Raw genomic sequence first — 19,315 nt, forward strand, 5'->3', positions numbered from 1 at the left:
TCTTTGACGTGGTAATAGTGCATTTTCAGGATTATGTCCCTATTTGCATTTTGTTGGGGTCTTGTAAGGGCCCTGTGTACCCTGTCCATGAGGAGTGTAGATGGATCAATATCTGGGACTAGTTGTGTGAACAACTCAGTAATAGTTTCTTCTAAACTTTTGTAAGTCTCTGGTAGGTTCCGGATTCTTAAGTTAGATCGTCTTGATCTATTTTCTAGATCCTCTATCTGCTCTTCAAGCCTGCTGATATATGTCGAATTATCTTGGATAGAGTCTCTTAAAATAGGGATTTCCTCAGTCACATTGTCAAGTTTTTCCTCTAATTCAGCAGTTCTCTCCCCTATTTCCCTGAGATCTTGTTTTATTTCTGATAGAGCTGTCTTGAATTCTTCTTGAAATAGAGATTTAATCTGCTGTAGAAGCTCTTTGTTTGGTTCTTCTATTCCGGCTCCCTCATGTATTTCTGAGCTCTGTGCTTGTGGGCTAGTTATAGGGTTAGGAATACTTTTATCAAGTCCTTTATGCTTTGATTGAGATCTTGACAGGCACTCTTTTACTGTTTGTGATTTATTTTTCATCTTGAGGTTTTCAGTGGGTGGTGAGATGAATCTTTTATGGGGTCTTCCTTGTAATGCAGCTGTTTTATATAGCCCTTGTGCTAGTTTATTCTCAGGATCTCTAAGTGCTAATTAAGAATTTTTGTTCATAGCTGTTGTTACCCCATACTCAATAGGCAGTCGTGTTCGATGTTCAGGCCTCTTAGCTGCCTCTTTTCACATCACTTTCACATTTAGCTTATATGAGGAGGAGTATGGTGGTAGTGTGAAGTCTCTCTTGTCGAATGACTTGCAGGCTCCTGTTAATCCCCTTCAGATATTCCCAGGTCACCAGTATCATTAGTGATAGCCTAGGTAGAGGATTTGGTTTTGTTGGAGTCCTATAAGGAGACTATTTAGGAGTGTTGGAACTAGCACTCACATTGGCGTGATTTACTGAGGAACACTCTGTTTTCCGTGTGTCAGTGGTTATTACCCTGTTTTGTTCTCTGAATATTAGCTAGGATAATCCTTGGTGGGATTGTCTCTGCACTGTCAGTTGTGTCTGAAGCTTAATTTGTATGGATCTGTACTGACAGTGCTGGTATAGTGTATATGCGTGATCAGCCAATTATTTTGTTGGCCTATATGATAACTTTATATGTCCAGGGTCTTTTGCTAGAGGTTAGGCCTGAATTGTGATAGTCTGGGGGACTGATTGCTGTGCTTACCCCTCTCAATGTAGCGGGGTCTGTTAATAGCTTACTGTCCTGAGTCCCTCAGTTGGGCCTAGCTTAGTATGCTTGCAAATTGCGCAAAAACAGTATGGCGGAAATTCGCGCCAACGCCTCCCCTGATTACTTTCAAGTATTGATTGACTTACTTGTGATAGAACCTCTCCGTGGAGTAGTGACCTTATCGGGTGCTGCAATTGCGTTTGTGGCTTTTAGATCGTGGGAGGTCGCATGTGCGTCCGCATCTGTTGCTGAATGGTAGGCCTCCGTGATCTGAATCTTCTGGGCCAATGTGAGTGTTGATGGTATCACTTCACCTTGTATCTTGGAGTCTGTTGTGTCCCTCCGGAGCGGGGCCCCGACCCTCCGGAGAGGCACAGTGAGGCCAGGTTAAGGGGTTTTGAGATTTTCGGCAGCGTGTAACTTCTGCAGCAAAGGTGGCGGGTCTCTCCCGCAATCTTCCGGCAAATGTTTCCAGAGGGTTTGCAAGGTTAAGTTAGCTGCTGGTATTTTCCCCCTTACTATTATCTTTTCCCTTCGATTTCTGGGTCTATATCGAGGTTCCGGATGGGCCGCAGCCGCGGTCTTTCCTGCTTTTCTTCCGGTGCTGGTGATCCGGTCCCCAACGATCTTGCATAAAACCTTTCAGTTGTTGTTGAAAAAGGGTTGAACACCTCTGCTAGAGCTCAGGGGTTGGAATTTAGGAAATTTTGCTGAATTTATCAGCTTTATAACTACTTTTAGGAGTTTTATGTGCAGAGCTACACAGACCTGCGACTTCTCCTGTTGCTGGCTAGCTCCGCCTTCAGTTCTTAACTATTTAATAGCTATTGTACCTGGTTCAAATAATTACAAAGTTGCCTGTAAAATAAATATTAATCCTAAAATAGCTACAATGTAATTATAATTTATATTGTAGCTATATTAGGGTTTATTTTACAGGTAAGAATTTAGCTTTAAATAAGAATAATTTATTTAATAAGAGTTAATTTATTTTGTTAGATTTAAATTATATTTAACTTCGGGGGGTGTTAGTGTTAGGGTTAGACTTAGCTTTAGGGGTTAATACATTTATTAGAATAGCGGCGAGATTCGGTCGTCAGATTAGGGGTTAATAATTGAAGTTAGGTGTCGGCGATGTTAGGGAGGGCAGATTAGGGGTTAATACTATTTATGATAGGGTTAGTGAGGCGGATTAGGGGTTAATAACTTTATTATAGTAGCGCTCAGGTCCGCTCGGCAGATTAGGGGTTAATAAGTGTAGTTAGGTGTCGGCGACGTTGAGGGGGGCAGATTAGGGGTTAATAAATATAATATAGGGGTCGGCGGTGTTAGGGGCAGCAGATTAGGGGTACATAGGGATAACGTAGGTTGCGGCGGTGTACGGAGCGGCAGATTAGGGGTTAATAATAATATGCAGGGGTCAGCGATAGCGGGGGCGGCAGATTAGGGGTTAATAAGTGTAAGGGTAGGGGTGTTTAGACTCGGGGTACATGTTAGAATGTTAGGTGCAGACGTAGGAAGTGTTTCCCCATAGGAAACAATGGGGCTGCGTTAGGAGCTGAACGCTGCTTTTTTGCAGGTGTTAGGTTTTTTTTCAGCTCAAACAGCCCCATTGTTTCCTATGGGAGAATCGTGCATGAGCACGTTTTTGAGGCTGGCCGCGTCCGTAAGCAACTCTGGTATCGAGAGTTGCATTTGCGGTAAAAATGCTCTACGCTCCTTTTTTGGAGCCTAACGCAGCATTTTTTTGGACTCTCGATACCAGAGTTAATTTTATGGTGCGGCCAGAAAAAAGCCCGCGTAGCGTTAACAGCCCATCTACCGCCAAACTCCAAATCTAGGCCTTAGGTTTTATTTCACAGGTAAGTATGTATTTAGTTTTAAATAGGTATTATTTAGTTAATAATTATAACTTTAATTTAGCTCTATTTTAATTATTTTAAAGTTAGGGGGTGTTAGGGTTATGTTAGGATTAGAGTAACTTTAGGGTTAGGTTTAGGGGTTAATATAGTTTATTTTAGTTTGTTGCAATGTGGGGGCTGGCGTTTTAGGGGTTAATAGATTTATTTAGTGGTAGTGATTTGGGAGGCCAGTGGTTTAGGGGTTAATAGCTTTATTTAGTGGCGGCGATGTCGGGGAGCAGTGGAATAGGGGTTAATAGATTTATTATAGTGTGGGCGATGTTGGGGTGCGAGGGAATAGGGGTTAATAACTTAAGTATAGTGGCGGCGATATCGGGAGCAGCAGATTAGGGGTTACTAGATTTATTTAGGTGGCGGCGATATCATGGGCGGCAGATTAGGGGTTAATAACATTATGTAGGTGTCGGCGATGTCCGGGGAAGCAGATTAGGGGTGTTTAGACTTTGGGTTTATGTTAGGGTGTTAGGTTTAAACATAACTTTTTTTTCCCCATAGACATCAATGGGCTGCGTTACGGAGCTTTTCATTCCGCGATCTCAGGTGTCAAAACAGCGCTTGTATTTTGTGCGGTATGGAGCTCAACGTAACCATATTGCACGCACAAGCCGGCTGTTTCAAAACTTGTAATGGCTGCGCTATAGAGGGTTAAATAACACAACTTTTGTTGAGTTCGTTTAATTCCCTATAGCGCGCATAACTCGTAATCTATCTAATAGAAAATTATTACAATGCTAAAAAAATTTTTTTATTATAATGTAAATGATATATAGTTCAAAATAGTCCTAAGAAATGTATTCTATACAAATGTTATTGGAAAGCTGTATTTAATTCATATCCATTCAATATCAAAGACTAGAATCAGATGTGTGATATATTCTAAGGATTCTTAGAAGATTATTCTATATAAATAATGTCGGAAAGTTTGAATAAATGCATATCTATTTATTTTCAAAAACAAACATAAATCAGACGTATAATAATAAATGCAAGCTAGTTTAATTAAATAAATGGATTTAAATCCAATTCAGTGTTCAGGCCATTTGGGGTTAACATATTAAAGTTAAAAATTAGCTCTGCCTCTCTTAGCAGTAACTCTTTCTCAGTATCTCCTTCTCTATTTTTAACAATTTCTTGATACCTCAAAACTTGAAACCCATTTTAAGCTTAAAATATATAAAAGCCTTGGAGATAGGTGTCTAGTGTAATAGAGTAACTGCAATAATATTCATTATGGAGCTGTTGGAGGTTAATGTTAGGGTTAACACATTAGATGCTATCCTGTTGGAAGAATAATACCAAGGGTGTGAGTAATAGTTGTAAATGTGGGAGACAGTGCAATATCCAACATGTAGTAACGAATTTGGAGGGAAAAGAGTTAACTTATGCAGGCGTTGCAAATTTAGGGTTAATTGTGGAGCTGGGTTGCATCAGAATCCACTGTTTGGATATATAGAATTTAGAGGCATCACATATTGCATTAAATATTGTGGGACAGTTGTATTTACTACATATTGGATTAACGAATGACTGGGATTTTTTTTCTACAGGACCAATAACACTAGTACTTTAGTATTGTAGACACCAGTGTTTTGTTTGTTTGTTTTCGTGTTTTGTTTTTAGTCTAAAAATATATTATTATCAGCAAAAATATGATAAATAAGACTTTATTTATTTATTTATTTTGTGCACTGCTGTTATTTAAATTTTAATATTGTCAAGGTATCTGTAGATGTCAGTGGCTCATACATATATTGTATATATATATATATATATATATATATATATATATATATATATATATATTTATATATATATTGTATATGTATATATATATATATATATATATATATATATATATATATATATATATATATATATATATATGATAAAATAAATATGAAATCTCTCAAAAAGCATGCTCGTGTTATCACTGGGTACACTCTATCGGGTACACTCTATGTATTCCACATCTGAGAACAAAGGATTGCTTCCAAAGATTTCCTGCTGAGGTGTGAAGCTAAAATCACTATCAGATTGTCACTGACCCTTTCTTCTGGCTCTAAAACATTTGGCCATTAGTCATTTCAAAGAAAAACAGATTACTTCAAAGTAATATTAGCATGATGAAGCCTGCATTAAGAGTTCCCCTATCTAGAGGAGTGGACGGTCCGTCTGTGGGAATGATTAAAATCTACAAACATGTTCAGAGCATCCAGCTGTCATTATCTAAGTGCTAAATGATCCCCTGTTGAGCTCCATACACATCCTGCACAGCCATGTGTCCCTTGAAAACATAGAAGCCATGATTTAAGATTTCAAAATATCTTAACCTATGTACTTTTGGGAAGCATAGAATGTTTTAAGGATTTAAAATTAACATTTTTAACAACATTATTTCTTTCATTTCAGGCATCTAGTAAGTACACATATAATTGGTATTTTAAATAATATCCTTTGTGTTTTATACAGTCAAGAAGAAATATACAGATGTGGAATATTAATCTGTATGGGATAATAGTCCAATGTAGACATAGTTGTATGAATATGACCTATATTTGCTGATCTCAAGGTATGTGTGTCATATTGAGATGATGACTAAAAAAAGTAATTAAACCCAATATTCACGTGTGGAATATATTCACGTGTGGTCTTAAAATGATATGCTAGGAGTTATAATGTATTGAATAATAACAATATAAGGAGATATTTGGAATGTAGCAGTGATTGATGGTGAGACTATATTTGCTGGTTGTTGGCTGCCCCCTAGGGGATTGGAACTGGTTAGACAGCCAAATAAATTAACTATTAGAATCCATACAGAGCCAATCAGGGAGACCTCTCCCAGATCACCAATGAGAGGGACAAGCATCCATAGGACTTGACCAAAAGCAGATCACCAATGATTATATACAGAAATGCTGAATGCAAGAGAAACACAGTATTTTGGGCTTTTGTTTGCTGAAACTAGTGATTGATAACTGGCGGCCATACTTGGGGACACAATCACAAGAAGCTGAGACTAACCTTGATATATGCAGTATATGCATTCTTCAAATGAGGTGATCTGAATATACTTGAAAAAGATTGCAATACTAAGTTGGTTCATGTTGGTAATGTATAAATTCTATAATTTGATATTTTAAAGCAAATACATTCATTATTGCTAAAATCAAACTACAGTTAGCAGATTTAAAAGAATAATTTGTATTTTAACCTTGTGTTTCATAGTCAGTGTATTTTAAATCTAATCATTAGTGCTAAGTATCTTATTTTTGCAAATATATATATATATATATATATATACATATATATATATATATATATATATATATATATATATATATATATATATATATATATATTAGAATTAACTTTATTGCTGCTAGGGAATTTATTTCATCTCAGATAACTTGGCATGGGAATGGACTGTTAGAGTATATTGTTCTATTGTTTGACTAAGCACTGTCAAAGTTAGTGAATCCTACCCTGGTATCTCATTGTGATAATTAAATGCAACTCTGATTTGAGAGACTATTGTGAATAAGGTAATTTTTATGATCTTTGCATAGCATATTATAACAGTTCAGACTTGTATAGTATTGATTCATATCTGGTTCTCTATTACCTTGCACCTGCCTATGCTCACCTTTTTCCAGAGACCAAGTGTCATATCTCTATAAGACTGGAACCTCAGATTTCACAATTCCCTATTTAAGTCATTCAGTTACTAAGGTAGTTTCTTGATTAATAAAGTTTAGTGGGTGTGTGTGTCCTGAACACTTCTCCTACTATCTATCCCTTTATCGAGTCAACTACTCTGCTAACCAAACCGAAGTCTTTTGCTATTCCAGCTGATCCTCATCACCTGACCGGAACTCTCTCACTCTGCTGACAATGTCGGCGCGGTTTGTCAGTGAAGACTCTTGCCTCTAACCTCTCGCCTCCTCCTGTTACTGCTGGAGCGATTTGAATGAGAACGCTGTTCTTTTTCTTTCTTGTATCTCTTTCAGCTCTTGGAACTATAGTACCATTACCATATTCAGCAACTTCCAGTAACTCTGCTTAGCCTTTCACAGCTGCTCCAATTGATCCACTTTCTATGCTGCCACGCTGACCGCAAGTATATGTGTTGTTTGCTAAATAACTTTGCAATCTATACTAAGTTTTCATGTTTGCCACGCTATTACTAACCGCAACTATAAGTGTTGTTAGTTAAATAAACTGTACATTCCATATTATGCTCCATGCTTGCCATGCTATTAACCGCAACTATAAGTATTGTTTGGTAAATTAACTGTGCATTCCATATTAAGCTCCATGCTTGTCACGCTAGTACTAATTGCAAGTATAAGTGTATTTGCTACATGAACTCTGCATTTCCATAATACGCTTCATGTTTGTTACGCTTCCACTATCTAAAGTTCATGTGTTATTTGATAGATGAACTATGCGTTCGACTTCTCTACATTTGATATTTCAAACTATACTAAATATTCTGAAACAACTATCCACTAAACGATCAGCTGTATATATATATATATATATATATATATATGTATATAGATATATATATGTATATATTAATCTGGGAATTAGAATTGATTCCTCGGTTTTTATTTAACTGTGACTTAATTATCTGTTTGGTCACACAAAGTTTTGACTAACTGCTAAATTCTCAACTTACCCTTTATTCCATATATTTAGGGTGAATATGAATATAGCTACACATATACGGCTAGATTAGAGTTCTGCGTTAGCCGTCAAAAGCAGCGTTAAGGGGTCCTAACGCTGGTTTTGTCCAGCCGCTGGTATTTAGAGTCAGGCAGGAAAGGGTCTAACGCTCACTTTCAAGCCGCAACTTTTCCATACCGCAGATCCCCTTATGTCAATTGCGTATCCTATCTTTTCAATGGGATCTGACTAACGCTGGTATTTAGAGTCTTGGCTGAAGTGAGCGGTAGAGCCTCTACCGACAAGACTCCAGCTGCAGAAAAAGTCAGTAGTTAAGAGCTTTCTGGGCTAACGCCGGTTTATAAAGCTCTTAACTACTGTGCTATAAAGTACACTAACACCCATAAACTACCTATGTACCCCTAAACCGAGGCCCCCCCATATCCCCGCCACTATAGTAAATATTTTGAACCCCTAATCTGCCGACCGCACACCGCCGCCACCTACATTATCCCTATGAACCCCTAATCTGCTGCCCCTAACATCGCCGACCCCTTTATTATATTTATTAACCCCTAATCTGCCCCCCCCCGACGTTGCCGCTACCTTACCTACACTTATTAACCCCTAATCTGCCGACTGGACCTCGCCGCTACTCTAATAAAGTTATTAAGTCCTAATCTGCCGACTGAACCTCGCCGCTACTATAATAAATGTATTAACCCCTAAAGCTAAGTCTAACCCTAACACCCCCCTAAATTAAATATAATTTTAATCTAACAAAATAAATTAAATATTATTAACTAAAGTATTCCTATTTAAATCTAAATACTTACCTGTAAAATAAACCCTAATATAGCTACAAAATCACGAATAATTATATTGTAGCTATTTTAGGATTTATATTTATTTTACAGGCAACTTTGTATTTATTTAAACAAGGTACAATAGCTATTAAATAGTAATTTAATATTTAATAGCTACCTAGTTAAAATAATTACAAAATTACCTGTAAAATAAATCCTAACCTAAGTAACAATTAAACACTACACTATCAATAAATAAATTAAATCAATTAACTACAAGTACCTACAATTACCTACAATTAAATAAACTAAACTAAATTACAAAAAAAACCCCACTAAATTACAAAAAATAAAAAAAGATTACAAGAATTTTAAGCTAATTACACCTACTCTAAGCCCCCTAATAAAATAACAAAATAAAAAATGTCCCTACCCTAATCTAAATTAAAAAAGTTAACAGCTCTATTACCAGCCCTTAAAAGGGCTTTTTGCGGGGCATGCCCCAAAGAAATCAGCTCTTTTGCCAGTAAAAAAAACCACAATACCACCCCCCAACATTACAACCCACCACCCACATACCCCTACTCCAACCCAAACCCCCCTAAAATAAACCTAACACTACCCTCCTGAAAATCTCCCTACCTTGAGTCGTGTTCACCCAGCCGGGCATCGATGGACCAAAAGAGGACATCCGGAGCGGCAGAAGTCTTCATCCTATCCGGGCAGAAGAGGACATCCGGACCGGTAGACATCTTTATCCAAGCGGCATTTTCTATCTTCATCCATCCGGAGCGGAACCGAGCCATCTTCTTCCAGCCGACGCGGATCAATCCTTCTTCCACAACGCCTACTCGCTGAATGAAGGTTCCTTTAAATGATGTCATCCAAGATGGCGTCCCTTGAATTCCGATTGGCTTATAGGATTCTGATCGGAACAGCCAATAGAATGCAAGCTCAATCTGATTGGCTGATTGGATCAGCCAATCCGATTGAACTTGAATCTAATTGGCTGATTCAATCAGATTTTTCCTACCTTAATTCCGATTGGCTGATAGAATCCTACCAGCCAATCAGAATTTAACGGACGCCATCTTGGATGATGTCATTTAAAGGAACCTTCATTCGGCGAGTAGGCGTTGTGGAAGAAGGATGGATCCGCGTCAGCTGGAAGAAGATGGCTCCGATACGCTCCGGATGGATGAAGATAGAAGATGCCGCTTGGATGAAGATGTCTACTGGTCCGGATGTCCTCTTCTGTCTGTATAGGATGAAGACTTCTGCCGCTCCGGATGTCCTCTTTTGGTCCATCGGTGCCCGGCTGGGTGAACACGACTCAAGATAGGGAGATCTTCAGGGGGGTAGTGTTAGGTTTATTTAAGGGGGGTTTGGGTTAGAGTAGGGGTATGTGGGTGGTGGGTTGTAATGTTGGGGGTTGTATTGTGTTTTTTTTTACAGGCAAAAGAGCTTATTTCTTTGGGGCATGCCTTGCAAAAAGCCCTTTTAAGGGCTGGTAATAGAGCTGTTAACTTTTTTAATTTAGATTAGGGTAGGGAAATTTTTTATTTTGGGGGGCTTTGTTATTTTATTAGGGGGCTTAGAGTAGGTGTAATTAGCTTAAAATTCATGTAATTTTTTTTTATTTTTTGTAATTTAGTGCTTGTTTTTTTTCCGTAATTTATTTTAGTTTATTTAATTGTAGGTAATTGTAGGTACTTGTAGTTAATTGATTTAATTTATTTATTGATAGTGTAGTGTTAGGTTTAATTGTTACTTAGGTTAGGATTTATTTTACAGGTAATTTTGTAATTATTTTAACTAGGTAGCTATTAAATAGTAAATAACTATTTAATAGCTATTGTACCTAGTTTAAATAAATACAAAGTTGCCTGTAAAATAAATATAAATCCTAAAATAGCTACAATATAATTATTCATTATATTGTAGCTATATAAGGGTTTATTTTACAGGTAAGTATTTAGATTTAAATAGGAATACTTTAGTTAATAATATTTAATTTATTTAGTTAGATTAAAATTATATTTAATTTAGGGGGATGCTAGGGTTATGGTTAGACTTAGCTTTAGGGGTTAATACATTTATTATAGTAGCGGCGCGGTCCAGTCGGCAGATTAGGGGTTAATACTTGAAGTTAGGTGGCGGCGATGTTAGGGAGGGCAGATTAGGGGTTAATACTATTTATTATAGGGTTTGCGAGGCGGGAGTGCGGCGGTTTAGGGGTTAATAACTTTATTAGAATAGCGGCGAGGTCCAGTCGGCAGATTAGGGGTTAATAAGTGTAGGTAAGGTAGCGGCGACATTGGGGGGCAGATTAGGAGTTAATAAACATAATATAGGGGTCGGCGATGTTAGGAGCAGCAGATTAGGGGTACATAGGTATAATGTAGGTTGCGGCGGTGTACGGAGCGGCAGATTAGGGGTTAATAATATAATGCAGGTGTGATCGATAGCGGGGGCAGCAGATTAGGGGTTAATAAGTGTACGGTTAGGGGTTTTTAGACTCGGGGTTCATGTTAGGGTGTTAGGTGCAGACTTAGAAAGTGTTTCCCCATACGAAGCAATGGGGCTGCGTTGGGAGCTGAACGCTGCTTTTTTGCAGGTATTTTTTCAGCCCAAACTGCCCCATTGTTTCCTATGGGGATATCGTGCACAAGCACGTTTTAGCTGCTTACCACTACAGTAAGCAACGCTGGTATTGAGGGTTGAAGTTGCGGTACATTAGGCTCAACGCACCCTTTTTGGAGCCTAACGCAGCCCCTCAGATAACTCTAAATACCAGCGTTGTCTAAAGGGTGCGTTGAAAAAAAAGTGGCGTTAGCTATGCGGGTCTTTACCGACAAAACTCTAAATCTAGGCGAAACAATTTATCATTTAAAGAGATATACTTACAATTTTCCAGTCAGGGCCTTACACCAAGCATACTTACCTGATACCTTTCTATGCTCACCTTGTTCCAGAGACCAAGCATACTTACCTTATACCTGTGTATGCTCACTTCGACTCAGAGACAAAGCATGCTTACCTTGTACCTGTGTATGCTTTCCTTGCTTAAAAAAACAAGCATACTTACCTTGTACCTGCATATGCTCACCTGGTTCTTGAAGGCCAAACAGTCTTGCTTTATACTGGTGCCTACTGCATTTATCAAGTATCCTGTGACAGTCTCACCAAGAGTACGCGCTGGGTATCCTGTGCCTGCTGAGAACCCTGTGTCTACTATACCAGAGACAGTATTCCTCAAACAAGCTGTGCCTGCTGTACCTATTGGGTATCCCGTGACAGTCTCACCAAAAGTACCTGCTCAGTATTCTGTGCCTGCTGAGAGACCTGTGTCTACCATAACAGTAACAGCCTTCCTCAAACCAGCTGTGTTTGCTTTACTGTATATGTCTGGTATCCCATGACAGTCTCGCCAACAGTACCTCCTGGGTATCCTGTGCCTGCTGAGAACCCTGTGTCTACTATACCAGAGACAGCCTTCCTCAAACCAAGCTATGCCTGCTGTATCTATCTGGTATTCTGTGACAGTCTCAACCTTACTGCACAGTTTAAGCACCAGTGCTCATTGGACTTTGTAACTGCAACCGACTGAAAGGGACACTGAACCCAATTTTTTTCCTATCGTGATTCAGATAGAGCACGACATTTTAAGCAGCTTTTTAATTTACTCCTATTATCAATTTTTCTTTGTTCTCTTGCTATCTTTATTTTAAAAGCAGGAATGTAAATCTTAGCAGCCAGACAATTTTAGATTCAATACCATGGATAGCGCTTGCTTATTGGAGGCTTACATTTACTCACTAATAAGCATGCATAACCCAGGTTCTCAACTAAAAATGGGACGGCTCCTATGCATCACATTCCTGCTTTTTAAATAAAGATAGCAAGAGAACGGAAAAAAAATATAATAGGAGTAAATTAGAAAGTTGCTTAAAATGTCATGCTCTATCTGAATCATGAAAGAACATTTTTGGGTTCAGTGTCCCTTTAAGTTTTCAGAACTTTATATTGGACTTCAGTTTTCTGCTTAGGGCCTATGTTCAAAGGTGCTATTTCTGTGATCTTCATTTTGTACTACCAACTGATCTTTTGCTTATCAATTAGTAAAGTTTTGAAAATACTTTAATTGTTCTTTTTATCTGTTTCTGCACTCTGAGTTCAACACACCCTTACCTACCCCCATATATGATTACATACATTTCCCTAATAATATATAGTTTATTTTGTTTTTAGTGTTTTTGTTGTTTTTGTGGGTGATTTTATTTATTTATTTAAAATATTTTTATTGTGTCTCCAACATTGAAGAAAAACAATACAGTAATATCCAAAGGACAAATGCATAAACAATAATGACAATCTTTTTGAACGAGGAAACAAGTACAAAACAGAATAATCAAAAATTACAATTGCACAGGCCTTCGAAGTCATAATATTGGGAACTATTTTCTTGTGATTTTACAATAGAAACAAATAAATTACATATCTGCAATATAGACAAGAATCTTTATCCAAGAGCCGATACCCACATCACAGTCCACCATCCCACAAAATCAATACGTAATGAGATTTATATTTTAACACATCGCATCCCCACCTGCACCCCAACATATATTATCCAAAAGAGATCTACTCTCATCCTTCCCTTCCCTATTGCTCAAATCTCTGCGCCACATAGGCCTCCCAAAGCGCCAGCATCTGTGTATATAAATCTATGCACTTGACCTTCATATAATGGTACTCTTCTAGTTTTAATAGACCATTACATTTATGTACCCATTGAGCTATACTAGGCATGCTTTGTGTCTTCCACCTCTGGGCCAATAATATTTTCAAACCATTACTTAATATGTGGAACATCTTTTTTGCGCTGTTGATAGTCTTCTGGGGCTGTACAAGAACAGCCACAGTTTGGGATCTAATGGTAATGTTTTGCCTACAGCTTTAGAGGCTTCTGTAGCTATACTTTCCCATATTAATGCTATGGCAGCACAGGACCACCAAATATGGGACATCGTCCCTTTCTCTGAGCCACATTTCCAGCATGTATCATTTTGCGTATTAAATAGCTTATGTATCCTAACTGTTTTCATATACCACCTGTGTAGAATCTTAAGATTTAGCTCAATTGTGTTAGCTGATACAGAAGATTTTGAAACATTATAGAATATACTTTTTGCTTCCCTATGGTCAATATCAGTGCCTAACTCCTCATTCCATCTCTCCACATAGTAAGGGACATGGCCCGGGGGTTGTAGTTGTAGAATCCTATACAACAGTGAAAGGGAGTGACGTATTGGCTCAGAGGCTGCACACAATATTTCAAACTGTGTCATGGGCCTTATCAGATTTTTCCTGTCGTTGTGCCTAAAAATGTACGAGGTGCATTGGTGATGGAACAGACAATTTTTAAAAATTGAAAGGCCCTTTGATATCAGCTCTCCCCTTGTATATAAGTTATTTTCATTTCCCAGCTGAAACACTTGCAGGGTTCTATGTGTTGTATCTGAACTATAAGGAGGTAAGCCTAGCCCCGGTATGAACTCTCTATTTTCAATCAGTAGTGTCAGCGGTGAATATCTAGATGATATGTGTGGGAATTTTAGTAACACTTTGTCAAAAGCTCTAAATGTCTCTCCACATAATAGGTTTAAGCCATTGTCCCCAGGTAGACCTCCCTGAGTAGTCCAACACTGTGATCCCAAATGATTAATGCCCGCTACCTCATGTTCTATTTAAACCCAAATTTTATTGTGAAAGTTATGTGACCAGTCAAGAATCCTTTGCAGATATATAGCAAGGCTATATTTCAGTAGGTCAGGGGCTCCCATTCCTCCACTATGTAAGGGGGTGCACATGATATATTTATTTATTCTTGCATGTTTTTTGTTCCAAACAAACTCTAGTATTTTTGCTTGTAGAGATGAAAGGAATGAGCTCAGCAGAGGTATGGGCAGGGCCTGCATAACATACAGTATATGTGGGAGGACGTTCATTTTAAAAATGTTTATTCTCCCTATCCACGAGGTGTGCAATGATCTCCATGAGGAGAGATCGGCTATAATTCTTCTTTGTAGTGGTATATAATTAACCTGAAACAAGTCTTTTATGTTATTTGTTAGATGGGTTCCCAGGTACTTCAGTGATTTTATTTGCCATTTAAAAGGGCAAATTAGTTTTAACTGAGAGAGTTGCGCTTGTGAAAGGGATATATTTAGTATCTCTGATTTTGTTTTGTTAATTAAAAAATTGGAATGCGAGTTGGAATTCCCTCAGGTGTTGTAATATCAGGGGCACCGATGTGAGTGGGTTTGTGAGGGTGAATAGGATGTCGTCTGCGTATAGCATGATTTTATAGTTGTTTTCCCTGATTTTAATTCCCTCTATGTTACTGTCTTTTCTTATTGATATAGCTAGGACCTCCACTACACAAGCGAACAGCAGGGGGGACAGGGGGCATCCCTGTCTCATGCTGTTGCTTATTAAGAAAGATTGAGACAGTGTGCCATTTACCCGTACCTGTGCCAAGGGAGAGCTATATAACGACATAATCTTTGTTATGAATGAGGTCCCTAAGCCGAATTTTTCTAGTGTCGCCTCCAAGAATCTCCACCGGATGTGGTCAAAGGCTTTTTCCGCGTCCGTGGAGAGCAGTACTAGTGGTATATCCTTTGACACTGCATAATCTATCAAATCCACTGCTCTCACCGTATTGTCCCTTGCCTCTCTATTAACCACAAATCCTACCTGGTCCCTAGCAATTATTCGAGGTATGATGGAGTTTAATCTGGTAGACAGCAGCCTAGCATAAATTTTAATATCATTATTAAATAATGATATGGGCCGGAAGTTTTCCACTCTGTCAGTTGTTTTGCCTGGCTTGGGAAGTACCACAATGTGCGCTGTTAAAGAGTCTTGTAAAAATGGTTTTGTTTCTGATAATGTCTGGAATAAATCTAATAAATGCGGTGTGAGAATGTCAATATATTTGTTTATAATAATATGTCGTGTAGCCATCAGGCCCCAGTGCTTTCTGGTTGGGAGATCTTTAATTATTTTTTTAATTTCGTTTATTGTAAAGGGTTCATTTAAGTAAGCCCTATCCTCCTCTTTTAACTCAGGGAAAACCAGGTTATCTAAAAATGTATCTATGTGGTCCGACGGTGGTTCCCGCAGATTATAGAGGTTCTCGTAGTATGTGCGGAACGCCTCAGCTATATTTTTGGTCGACACTTGTTCCCTCCCATTTGAGTCCTTAATTCTTAGGATGTGTGCTTTATTTATTTTCCACTTTAGTTTCCTAGCAAATAGCCTACTGCTTTTATTATTACCCTCGTAGTGCTGTTGATTGAGTTTGAATGCCATATTTTTACAGTCCTTATCTATTATTTCATTGAGTTTACCTTTATATTCCTTTTAGAGAATTAGTGTCTGTGTGTCCTTGGGGTTCTTTTTAAGCTCTCTATCTAGGTCCTCCAATTTATTTAGTACTAGCTCGTAATATACTCTCTGTTGTTTTAACTGGTGTGCATTCACACTCAACAGCTCACCCCTCATGACCGCTTTATCCACTCTCCAGCGAAATCTAGCATCCACCCCATCATCTGAGTTTAGCTGAAAGAAACTTTCTAATGCTTTCTCTATGCTTATTGTATATATGGGATCATCTAGTAATCTATCATCTAATTTCCACAAGTAGCTAGTGTTATCCCTGGTGTCCCATCTCATGTGGCAGCTTACCATTGAATGATCTGTCCATGACGTTGGAAGTATCCGACAGTTACTAGCTAGCGCTATACTAGATACATTGGCGTGGATATAATCAATCCTTGAGTGTCTAGCATGTGGGTGGGAGAAAAACGTGTAGTCCCTCTCATTATCGTGTAGTACCCTCCAAACATCATGTAAAGCGAGTTCTCTAAGACATACTTTAAGTTTGTTTATGTTATGATTGCATGTGCAGTGGATGACGTCCCCATGGAGTTAACGTGGGATCTAGTGTACAATTGAGGTCTCCACACATAATTAATGAGCCCTTAACCACTTTAAGAATTGCATTGGCCAAGGTTCTGAAAAAGGCGCCCTGCGCTGTGTTCGGGGCATATGCATTAACTAGGGTTACCTGCTTGTGGAATAGACTCCCCACAAGTATGAGGAATCTGCCTTGTTTGTCTTTTACTTGTTTGTAAGCTTGAAATGGTATACCTCTTCTAAACAGAATGCCCACTCCGCCCTTTTTGGTAGTGTTAGAGGCGTAAAAAGACTCACCAAACTTATGTTTAAATGCTCCAGGTTCTCTATTTTTTAAGAAGTGAGTCTCCTGTAAGAAGATCACATCACCCTTTCTTTCTTTAAAGTCTCTTGTTGCTAGATTTCTCTTAAATGGACTGTTAAGGCCCTTTGCATTGACTGTGAGTAAGTTAATCCCCCTATGTGTGTCTGTAGAGCTCAAGGTCTTTCCTGGGGACCCCATTGTATATAATTTTCAAATTCGGGAGGTGTATGCTTGGTATATAACACTTGACTCATCACGCTCTTATGTCTAACATGTTCAGTGGAAATACAGCTCATCAGTTCTTGCAGATTTTCAACATACCTCCAAACAGATATAAACCATATAACAACACAATACAACATATAAACATGAGAAGAAATACAACTTCTTACCATCATGTTAGGGGGGATGCAGGACAACATCCCCTCCCTCAATAACTATTTTAAATTTAACCTTTAAAGAAACTCATAGTCTCTATAAGACCTACATCTGTATATGTGCAAACCAACTAACTAACTAACTAACTAACTAACTAATTAACTAACTATGCCCATCATCACCCAGTATATTTCAGAGGACATATATATGTTTAACAATTGAAACAATCTCACCCATAGTTGAACAGCTTCATGTCTCCTGTGCAGTAGAAACTATTGCCTCAGGGGAGGCAGATTTTTGTTTGTCCCTTCTGCGTTTGCTGTTGGATACCGTCTGCCATCGTTGTTTTCCCTGCAGTTGTCTGGAATCCCCCGATACACTGTTATCTTCTTTGCCTCCTTGAGAGTCAAAGTCAGCTGGGACATTAAAAGTAATGTTGAGACCCTTGGAGAGGGAGTCCAGGTCCTGGGGTTCTTTGTAGATGTAGACGCTGACTTCATGTGAGATGGTCAAACTGAAGGGGTATCCCCATCTATATCTGATCTTCCTGTACCTGAGAACTTTAGTTATGAAGGCGACTTCCCTACTCCTTTGCAGCGTGTTAGGGCAAATCCAGAAAAACCTGAAGATCATGATCAAGATAGGGTATATCTCTCAATTGACGGGTCAGTGTCCATATTTCCTCTTTGTCCTTATATCTAAGGAATCTTAGGATCACGTCTCTTGGTGGAGCGGTGTCTGGTGGAGGTGGTCTGAGGGCTCTATGGACCCTGTCGAGTTCCAATACTGGAGCTTGCTGGTCTTTTTTAAGGTGGCGGAAAAGATGTTGAACATAACTGTCTAGATCTGCTGCCGCAATTTTCTCCGGGATCCCTCTAATCCTCAGGTTATTCCTGTGGTTTCTGTTGTCTATATCGTCCAGTTTATCCTGGAGAGCTGAGATTCTAGCCTCATGTATGTTAGTTTGAGTCGTGAGAGAGTCTGTCATATCAATCAGTGTTTCCTGTGTGTCCTCCATGTCTTCTACTCTGTACCCAATGTCCGATATTTCTTTCCTGACAGTAGTAAGTTCTGATTTGATTAGGCTTTTTAGAGAGTCAAAATCAGACTTAGAGGGGAGGTTGGCTATATCCGCTTTAATTTGTGTCATAAAGTCTAAAGGTGCTGGTTGTTGCTGTGCTGTGTGTTGTGGGGACAGATTGAGAACCCCTGCTTATTTTTGCTCCAAGATAGAAGTTTCAGTGGGACTGAAGAAATTGCTTACAGACATAGGTAATGTAGGTGGTTGTTTAGTGTTCTTGTCCGACTTCGCGCCTTTCTTGGAAGCCATTTTTATAATTCTTATCCCCTTCTGGTGGCTAATAAAAAGTGTCAAGAGACAGTAGTTATAATTAAGATTTTATGCCGCTCTGAGGTAGGGGAAAGGAGGCTGATATGTTGTGTCTGCGGCCCTTAGACGGGGCGGGGAAGCGTGGGGGTTAGGAGAGGCTGTTCTTCAAGATGCCCTATGTTTTTAATATAGTGGTAATTATAATACCCACATCCGTTGGCTATGGTGGTATCATGTTATGTGGTGTGATGGGCACAGGGCAGGATAATTGGTCAGTTCATGTTAAGGTGTAATCGACCACCAACTCCACACTGCCACTTTTTGCAAATACTTGCTGCATAGCTGCTCTTCCGATCAGGTCAGAGTGTGTTTGCCAGGCCTTCCTATCATCTACGGGTCATTATATATGCAACGATGAGGGGTCTAAGCAGAAGTGCTTGTGCCACAGCGCTTTTTAAGGTCTCACCTGCTTTTTTGTTTTTGTCCCCCATATAACGTTCTTTTCCTATTTACTCCGTAGGGCAGTCAATATGGTGCCTGTTGCCGCTGTGCTGAGAGCATAGGTAAGAATAACTTCCAATGCTGACCACGGGTCAATTCATCTCTGCAGCCAAAGTGACTCACTATTTCCCCTGTCTCGCTGCT

This window comes from Bombina bombina, chromosome 3, assembly GCF_027579735.1.
Source record: "Bombina bombina isolate aBomBom1 chromosome 3, aBomBom1.pri, whole genome shotgun sequence".
NCBI classification, from domain to species: domain Eukaryota; kingdom Metazoa; phylum Chordata; class Amphibia; order Anura; family Bombinatoridae; genus Bombina; species Bombina bombina.